A 10,498-nucleotide genomic window follows, 5' to 3' on the forward strand; every position below is an offset into this window, starting at 1 on the left:
TTAGTGTGTCTTCTTCAAGGTCTTTCATCAAGATCTTATAGTTTTTCATTGAAGATCTCTTTCAACTCCTTGGTTAAATTTATTCTTGTGTGTTTTATTGGTTTTGATGCTATTATAAATGAGATACTTTTAGTTATTTCCAAATATGTTTTTGTTAGTGTATAGAAAGGCAACTGATTTTTGCATGTTGATTTTGTATCCTGGAAGTTTGCTGAATTCATTGATTAAATCTAATAATTTTTGGTGGAGTCTTCAAGGTTGTTTACATACAAGATCCGTGTCATCAGCAAGCAAAGAATTTCACTTCTTCCTTTCCAATTAGAATACTCTTTATTTATTTTTCTTACCTAATTTCTCTGGCAAAGAATTTGGGTACTGTGTGGAACAGCAATGGTGAGAGGGAGCACCCTTATCTTGCTCCTAATCTTAGAGAAAAAGCTTTCAAGATTTTACTGTTCAATAAATTGAATGCCTTGACTTTTTCTGGGATTGCTTAGACATAGTTCTGGTTTTTCTTGAAAAACACCCGTGGCAAGGTAGGTAGTGCTACTAACACCAGCAGTAATTTTGGTACTGGTACAACCATTTTTTTAGCAAAAAATTAATCAGCCAGAAGATGATATTAACCCAGCAGGAATGACACAACCAATAAATTTGGGTGGTAATGATTGAGTACTACATCAAACTATAAATGAACTACATATTCCGCTATGATTTACACTTGTATATGCCAATAAACTTCTCTTTAATTTAAGCTAGTTTGAGTTGAATCACTTTCACCAAAAGTAATCTTAATATATAAGACTACAATTTATTTTGGCAAAATAGTTTTGAGGCCAGACTCTTCTACAATCAGAATGCCTAGAGAAGTTATTCTAAAATAAGCAACAAGAACATACTGAAGAATTATGAACAAAGTACTTATAAAATTGCAGTGGTGTGTAATCTAACAGCATTTTGCTAGTGGATTATACAGGAAATAGCCTAGGGACAAAAAGATAATTATCCATGTATAAAATTATGAGAGATTGCGATAAGGTGATGGTTGGAAAGAAAGGAATTAATACGAGATACAATTTGAAAATGTCATAGGAAATATATATTGAGGTTATATTAAGACTAAAATTGTATAAATTAAATATTTGGGTTATTTTTTTGTCTTGGGGGGCTTGGCAGTGAGGAGTCCATTCTCATGTTTACAGGGGATGAAAGGGGTGGAGGGGGTCTGTGAATTTGAGAATCACACTCAGGTGACCATCTGCAGGGAGCCTTCTGCTACCAGCCCCTCCTCAGACTGCTCTGTCTCCACTGGAGCACAGAGCAGTGTTAGGAGGTGGAGACAGAGCAGGGCCACCCACTGTCCTCTCTGAGTCTGGCTGAAGCTGCAGGTAATTTTTAACGTTAACAGAATGAAGTCCCACCCCTGCACCCCTGAGCCTGCCTGGTCTTCTCCTAGGGCCACAGGGAAGACTGTTAGCTTCTCCCAACCCCTGGTCAGACTTGACTTCATCCCAGACCCCTGCTTAGGAAGGACACATTGTCAGCATTCTACCTTTGTCAATTTGTTGGAACCTTTTCTTAAAAGAAAAAAAAAATGCCTTTTTCCTTTAAAAAAAGTCCTATGTTCTTTGATTTTGACCAATTTAGAAATTTAACATGTTTTATTTAAGCACATTTTTTCTTACTTTCCCAGCTTTATTGAGATATAATTGACATATAATGTTTAAGGTTAAGGTGCATAACATGTTGATTTGATAGACATATATTGCAAAATGATTACCATAGCAGTTAGTTAATTCCACCACCATCTTACATAATCATCATTTCTTTTTGTGGTGAGAATATTTAAGATCTACTCAGCAACTTTCAAGTATTTAATACAGTGTTGTTTACTATAACCACCATGCTGTATATTAGATCCTCAGAACTTACTCATTCTAAAAATGGGAAGTTTGTATCCTTTGACCACCTTCTCTCCATTTCTACCATCGTCAGCCCCTGGCAACTTCCACTTTACTGTCCATTTCTATGAGTTCAGCTTTTTCAGAATTTGCATTTAGGTGAGATCATACAAGTGTTTGTCTTTCTCTGTCCGACTTACTTCACTTAGCCTAATGCCCACAAATTTCATCTATGTTGTCACAAATGCAGGATTTTCTTCTTACTCATGACTGAGTATTATTCCAATGTGTAATCCTGAAACCATATATATATTGTACATGCCCTTGCCAAAAACCAGTTTATCAGTTAGATGAATTTGCTGTTTCAATGTGTGCTAATGCTGAAGGCTCTCATTATTGCATTTTAATAATTAATCTCTATTTTTCTAGCTAGATATGTTACTGGAAATTCTACTCAGAGGAATACAGACATTACCAAAGGTAGATACTGTCTGATACTTTCTCAAATATGACTATATGTTAGATGCATGGTAAAAGGTGGGAAATCAAGAGCAAGCACAGGTATTGTATTGCAATGAGTAGATCATTTTGAAAAACCTTTATAATCACATAATTTGAATGCTGCTTTATACCACAGAGCATGAGAAACCTCCATTCACCTTTTTTCCCTTTTTATTTATTTTGTTTCTTTTTTGGTTGTTGTTTTGGGAAGTGATGGTTTCCATCTTCCCACTTCTTTTAGATAATGAAAAGATGAAGGACAGCTCTCTAGTGGTCTCTTGTTTGATGACATTGGAAATAAAAAAGTCAGATGGAAAGAAAGAAGCACTGAGATGAAGACAAAAATAGTACATACAAAAATGCCTAGGGACAGGGAAAACTAATACTTCTTCAGACTCTGAAATCAAAATGAAAAATTGAAGTCACATATAATTGAAACAGTGGGGTTGCAAAAGTTTATGAAGTATATTTTATTGTATTAATGTATGTCATATAGCACTCAATTATAATGTGTTTATAATGAAGTAGAACATCTTTATGGAAAGAAGATGAAAGTGAACCTAGGCTTACATAATTTTTAATATGTCCACCTTTAAGGGATAAAATCATCTCTAAATAATAATAATAATAAATTATTAAATGTTTATATATAAAGAATAAATATTAATATATTAATTGCTAGATTATTGATCTTTATAAATATAATTTAAATTATGAATAATAAATGATTAAGTAAATAAAAATAAAACACTATGATGAAATGAGTCAACAATATATACAACAGATGAGCAAAAGATCTGCACAGTAACATATTATATAGTAGATACTGAGAAGATAGAATGATTAAACCTGAGAAATGGTAAAGGTATTGATCAAAAGGATAAACTGTTGATTAAAACATCACAGCCCTATTAGTGGCAGAAAGCTCTGCTTTGAGTGCTTGGAGACTTATACACTTGGATTCTTCCACGCACTGGCCATAGGGCTTTAGACGAGTAATGTAAAACTAGAGAGCTGTTTCCTCACTTCCAACATGAAATGATTAAATGATATGACTATTTAGATCAATTTAACAATGATGATGGATCTATCTATCTATCTATCCATCCATCCATCATTTTATCCATCCTCCTACCTACCTAACTACATCTTTTTTTTCTAAATATCTATCCATATACCTGTAATCCTGACCCTAAATATGCCTGTATATCCAGGCTGAGTATCACAAGCAGGCTTCCCCAGAAAGCTAAGGCTGACATAGAGTTTAGTGTTCTTGGAGTCAATATTCATTGGGAGAAGGGAATATAGCAAGATTGAGCAGAAAGTAGGATTTGTGGCACAGATACAAGATATCAGAGGACCCCTCAGGGAGTGCCAAAGCTAACGTGGCTTTTCAAAGTATTTCTAACTTTGAGCAAGGGAGCCAGGACTGTATACCCTGTATCTAGAAGTCAATGAACACAGATTGCCAGGATAGAGGGGCAGAGGACATGACTTTAGGAAAAGTAGTCTCCAGCTGAGGCAATTTGAAGACAACTGATAGCTGAAGATTGTCAGACAAGAATCTTCCCCACAGTTTGGATAAGTTCTTCAGACCTGAAGCAGGGATCTGAAGGTGCAGCAGTGTCATGACACAGGTAATGTTCGAGGTATTCCAACTTTGCAAAGAGATCCATCTATCTCATTGAATATTCAGAGCATGAGTGGCAATAACTAGGGTGTTCAAAGCCATTTTAACAAAATAACCAGCTCCATCAGTGAGGTATAATGTAACAAGTTAATTTCCATTTTAAGTTTGGTTACGGTATAAATTCCTCAGAACTTATAAAGTTTATGAGTCAGAAGTCTCCAGTGTCCTTCTAGAGGGATTCCTCTATTCCTTTGAGGAAATAGTTTTCACAGACGCAACACATCTTTTCATTAAAAAAAATAATTTTAATGCCTTTTTTATTACTCTGAAATGAAATTCATAGATAACGTAGCCTATCTGTAAATATAATTTCAAAAGATCAATATAATACTATATAAGGAGAAAGAGAAAAGTCATTTATAATAAAACAGCATGCATTTCAATATGTAAATACTCAGGAATGACAAAATTAGAAGAACTGGTGTAGTCAGCTACATGTACTATAAATTGACTGCTACTAATACAGCCTTATATTTTCCTGCATTAGGAAAATCAAATACCACTAGAGGGGTTAATATTGATGGTCTAGGACCTAAAACTGAGGACAGCTCTCACTTCCTGAACAAAACAAATTAAAATCTTATTTCTATTCAACTAGTATTTGCATTTCCCAGAAATTTATTGTATCCTAAAACTGGAAAAAAGAAGCGTTTATATGTAAAGAAAGTTATTCTAGGTTCAGTTCATTATAAATATGTTTTTATCTCTATGATTGTTATTAGGACACTAAAATCACATATTAAACAAAGAACAATTCTTGTGTGAGAATGATTGCAGACTGCATTCTTTGTCAGCACATTAAATACCAGTAATCCTCAATCACAATGATAAACAAAAGTGCTTCCTATACTTGTTTAATGCCTCTAAGGGCCAATACCCCTCGGTCAAGCATTACACCAGAATGTTCAGCCATAAAGAGCATGGAGAAATTGCTAAGCACTGATTTTATTTCTCGTGTTCATATATGAAAAGGGCTGGGCACACTTACTCTGAACTACTTTGTTAAAAAGTTTACAGAGAAGCCTCTCTTCTGATTTTGTTCTCATTTGACATGAGATAAAGGCAGTCAAATTGCTTGAGCTTCTTGTGATGACATGGGTGCTGCTGAAATATACTGGGGACCTACGTTTAAATCCGTACTTTTCTGCTTAGAACTTTATGCTTATTAGCAATTAAACTATTCCGAGTGTCAATTCTCCTATCGTTTAATTTAAAATGCTACTGGAATCCACGGTTGCTGCGAGAATTAAAAGAAATAATGTGTAGAAAATCCAGTAATTAGCATAGATTATGAGCAGCACATATTTACTGATGCTGGAATATTAGGCTACAACATACAGGAAATAACAATTGATAAATACAGATAGAGAAGTACCTAAATAGAAAATGTGGAGTGAGAGAGAGAATTGGATTTGAATATTGCTGTGTGACAGTATCTAATTATGTCCCCTCACCTTAACTCTGGCATATTGCCATACCTCATAGGTAAGGAGACCACTCATTGTATCAGCTAAAATGGAATTCTGTGGGGAAAAAGGAGATGCTATTAATAATTACACTAGAAAAACAGACATAAACTAAGAGGGCACTATGTAAATTAGGAGCCATAGACACCATAATCAAAAGTCTTACAATGTGACGCCATTGGTGGGCATTGTTAAAGCAATCTTGACATATTTGACATTCTTCTTACATTTTATGTCATGATACATCATTTTGATCCAAAATTGGTAACTTGGAAATTTAAAGTCCTTAACACTTTACTGCTTTTACTAAATGTAGGCATATTTTGCTGTTCACCTTTGTATATATGACATATTAACTTCAAAATTTTAATTAGCTACTATATTTAATATTTTAGACTCAAGCATTAGGTAAATATTTCAGTTCATTCATTATTTTTCCAAATAACACACTGTAAATAATAGTGCTGTTTTTATAGAGATTAAGGTCATATTTTGTGATCAAAGAACTGTAAGCTTTGAGTCATATTGACTTAAGTTAGTATCACTGCCCCTCTATTTTTTAATAGCTGTACAACCTTGATCAAATTGTTTATCCTCAACTAAATTGAGTTTCTTCCTCTGGAAAATGGGGATTATAACATATACCTTGTAAGTTTGTTTAAAAGAAGGTTAAGTTATTTGTCTATAGACAATTCCTTTAAACATGCAATGCCTTCATTGTTTTTATTTTAAACTATTAAATGAGCTAAAGTTTGTAAAATAATTGTCTTATAGATTTGATGGAATCTTTTCAAGCTACACATATGTGCTGAATCATTATACTTTCTCCCATGAATTCAACTACTGTTTCTATGCCAATAGCTCAAAATTTTTATCTTCAGCAAATGTTCCCTACTACTAAATTCAAGGGCCATAAATACAACTCCAAACTCCACAGTTCTTCTAGATATTGTATCCTAAAACTGGATTTCAAAACATCCAAAGTTGAACTCACCACCTCCTTCTCAACACTACTTTTACCTTACTTTGTAAAGCTCACTAAATGGCATAATTACTTTCTTTGTTTTGCCCAAACAAGAAAACTGAAGAGATTCTTCATTTTTCCTCACTTTATTGCTCTACATTTAGTTGGTAAATGAAGCTGGCTAATTTATATTTCTACAATAGAGAAATATTTCCTTCTTTCCATCCCTCTTACTAACCACCTCTCATCATTTTTCTTATGATATTTTTTCCTGTGTTCCAGACTCATAAGTGACCACACTATTTCCAATCATACCTTCTTAATTTCTTTGTCGTCCTTGTGGTTGGAATAATCCTCCAAATGCCACCCTCTCTCCCTTGATTTCTTAACCATATACCTTCAACAAAACGTTCAGATTTCTTTCCATGGCATACAGAGTCTATATCTGATTTGGTCTCCACTGTCATAATTTGTTGTTCCCAACTCCTACATTTTGCTGTCTACTCTGAATAAGTCCCATCATGAAATGTCTACTTTAATACCATAGAAAATGGGTAGTCTCCTAATTCTTTGGCCCCACATCTTCTTTAATTTATTTCCTCAAAACTTAACTGCTGACTTACCTCCTCAGTAGGTTTCCAGAAAAAATATAGAATGCCCAGTGAAATTTGTATTTTAGATACACAAAAATATTTCAGTATAAGCATGTCCCATGTAATATTTGCAACACATTTATACTGAAATACTATTCATCTTGTATTTTATTTGTTAAATCTGGCAAGCCTTCTCCACAGGGAAGTCTTTCCCAAGAGCTCTTCTAGATTAGTTGCCATGTTCATGCATTGAAAAGCACATCTACCTCATCACATATTTGACTGTGTTGAATGTATTTAAATGCCTCTACCTGTCAATAAACTGTCTAAAGGAAGCACCTTAAATTGTGAAATTCCTGTGGGTCTATTTCAAAATTTCCTATTGATGAGGAAAGTTGCATCTGGTAAAGCTGGACTGAATTATAAATATAACTTTACTGTTCTATATTGGTAACTATTCCCTCACGGTTTATATTTTAATCAATTTGACATTGCATAGCCTTTTTTATTTTTCTTGTAAGGGCACTGAAACTACAAAACTTAAAATTAAGGATTACTTCTTTTTTAGAAACTTCTTCAATGCTTATAAAGAGATTATAAATGATTTTTCTGGAGCCTATTTTCATGTCTCTGGGACACAAATACAAATGTCAAAAATATAATCAATTTATGTACAAATGACTACTCTCATTAATGCTACTAACAATGCTTTATTGATGTGAATAAAATATTATGGGTAAATATGATTAAATGAAGGACTTGGGTTTATGAATACTTGTAGACATAACAAAATGTGGTTTTAGAAATATTTATAGGTAACAGCTTTAAGCTAGCACGGTTGGATATTTTGCCACCAAATACTGTTTAACTTGATTGATTGGGGGTGGTTGTAGCCTTAGAGTAACTACAAAATAATTCATAGCGGAAAACTTTTGAAAATTGATGGTAAAGGATGCCATTAAGAAATCTTATACCAATGGAAGATTGACTGTATGCTCAGCCCTTTGTTACAGTATATCACTGATGAATGTACATGCCTCTGTTTTACCTCTATTTTTTTTCTTTAACAGGTTAAAATTTATAAAAAATCATACTTTTATAGTACTACAAACACAATATACATAATATTGTGGGTGTGTGTATATCTATATGTAGTTATAGAAAGTGCTTTAAAGTCAATGGTTTTAAATAAAATTTTAAATTATTTTAAATATTTATAATATGTATTTAAATTTTTACTTAATTGATTCTTAGCATATTTGTAACAATTTCAAAATAAATAGATATCTCTAGTTGACTTCAGTACAATAAAAAAGATTTACATCCTTAGAAAGGAGAATACTATAAGAGTTAATACTAATATGTATGAATGGCATTTTATGTTTTCTATTTAGTAGTCTCTTTGAACTCTGTAACACTTAAATTCTGTAACAACAAATCATTTCAATCTTGGCATAATAGAATTTTAGATAAAATAACAAGGTCAGCTATATTTTTAAGTGTACTGCTTGATAACTTTTGATAAATGGGGTAATCCACACCCCAATTAAGGTGTTGAATATTTCAGTTAGGCCCAACGCTTTCCACAAGTCCCTTGCCAATTAATTTCTGCCTCCTTGAAGACAACTGCTGTTCTGATTTCTATCACTATACTTTGCCTGCTCAAAAGTATAAATGAATGGAAAACTACAACATTTACCATTTTGCGTCTTCCTTTCACTCAGTAGTGTTCTGGCATTTCATTCTTGTCATATGCTAGTAATTTGTTCAATTTATTGATGAATGTATTTCAATGAATTTGTTTATCCATTCTCCAAACAATGGACATTTGGTCATTTCTGATTCGTTACTGCTATAGATGTAGCTGCTATGAACATTCCATGCACATGTATTTTTGTGGACATGTTTTCATTTATATTGGATCAATACCTAGGAGTGAAATTATTACATCATAGGGAAGACGCTATATTACAATTTTACAATGTTATTTAACTATTACTTATTCCTAACAGCAACATATGAGAGTTTCATTTGCTTCTCATTCTCACCAGTACTTTGTTGTCAGTGTTTTTTGTGCTTTTAAATGTTATGTCCCTGATGACTATAATGTTGAAAAAATTAATGTGTTTATTCGCTTTTCCTTTGTAAACTGTACATTTCAAATGTTTATCCATATTTTAAAAATTTTCATATTTTTGTTATTGAGTTACAGATTTTCTTTATACATTCTGGATAAAAAAATTATTTGTCATGAATGGCTTTTCCAAGTGTTGCTTCATTAATCATCTTTAAAATCGTCTCTTGAAGAAAAAAGTTTTAAATTTTTATGAAATTCATTATACATTTTTTTCTTCTAAGAAGGGTGATTTTTGCTCCAGTCCAAAATATCTTTGCCACCCAAACAAAGGTCAAGATATTGTTAAGCTTTCTTCTAGGAGTTATGGAGTTTAATTTTCATGTTTATGGCTATGATCTATCTCCAATTAAGTTTTGTGTTTGAAATGAGATACTGGTAAATATGTGTGTGTGTGTGTGTGTGTGTGTGTATATTTGCTTATCCAGTAATTTTAGCTCCACTTTTGAAGACATTTTCCTTTTATCCATTGGATTGCTCTGAACATTTATTGAAAATCAATTACATATGTTTAGCTGTAGACTCTGTACTGTTCCATCACTTTTTTTCTCTTCTCATGTCAATGTCACACTGTCTCGATTACTAGTACTTTTACAGTAATTCTTAAAATCAGGTATTATAAATCCTGAAATTCCTTCTTTTTTAAAATAATTTTGGCTATACTAGGTCCTTTGTATTTACAAGTAAATTCTATCATTTGCTTGTCCTTGTGTACAAAATGCTTGTTGGGACTCCGACTACTATTGCATTAAATCAAAAGATTAATAAGGAAAGAATTATCTTTTTAGCAACATTTTGTCTTCCAATTATCATGTTATATCTTTCAACTTATTTACATCATTCACATATTTTTGCAAAACAGTTGTTTTGTTTTCAGTACAGAAATTTTGTGTATCTTTTGTTGAGTTTATCCTTATTTTAAAATTATTTTTATACTAGTGAAAATTATTTTTAATTGTTTTCAAAGTTTTTATTGCTAATGTATAGAAATACAATTTGCATATTAATGTCACATATTAATGTCATATATTATGACATTGTCAAATTCTGGTACTAAGATATTTTATTTTCATGTTTTTGTAAAGTCCTCAGAAATTATACATACACAATGGAAAAACAATGGAGTTTTAAAATTTCTAAAATGATTTAAATCTGTCTATTTCTCCCTTAAATTTTAAAAATGTTTTCTTTATTAATGCTTAAACTCTACCACTAAGTACATGCATCTTTAGGACTTTCATGTTTTCTT

This window comes from Camelus ferus, chromosome 1, assembly GCF_009834535.1.
Source record: "Camelus ferus isolate YT-003-E chromosome 1, BCGSAC_Cfer_1.0, whole genome shotgun sequence".
In the NCBI taxonomy this organism is placed as follows: domain Eukaryota; kingdom Metazoa; phylum Chordata; class Mammalia; order Artiodactyla; family Camelidae; genus Camelus; species Camelus ferus.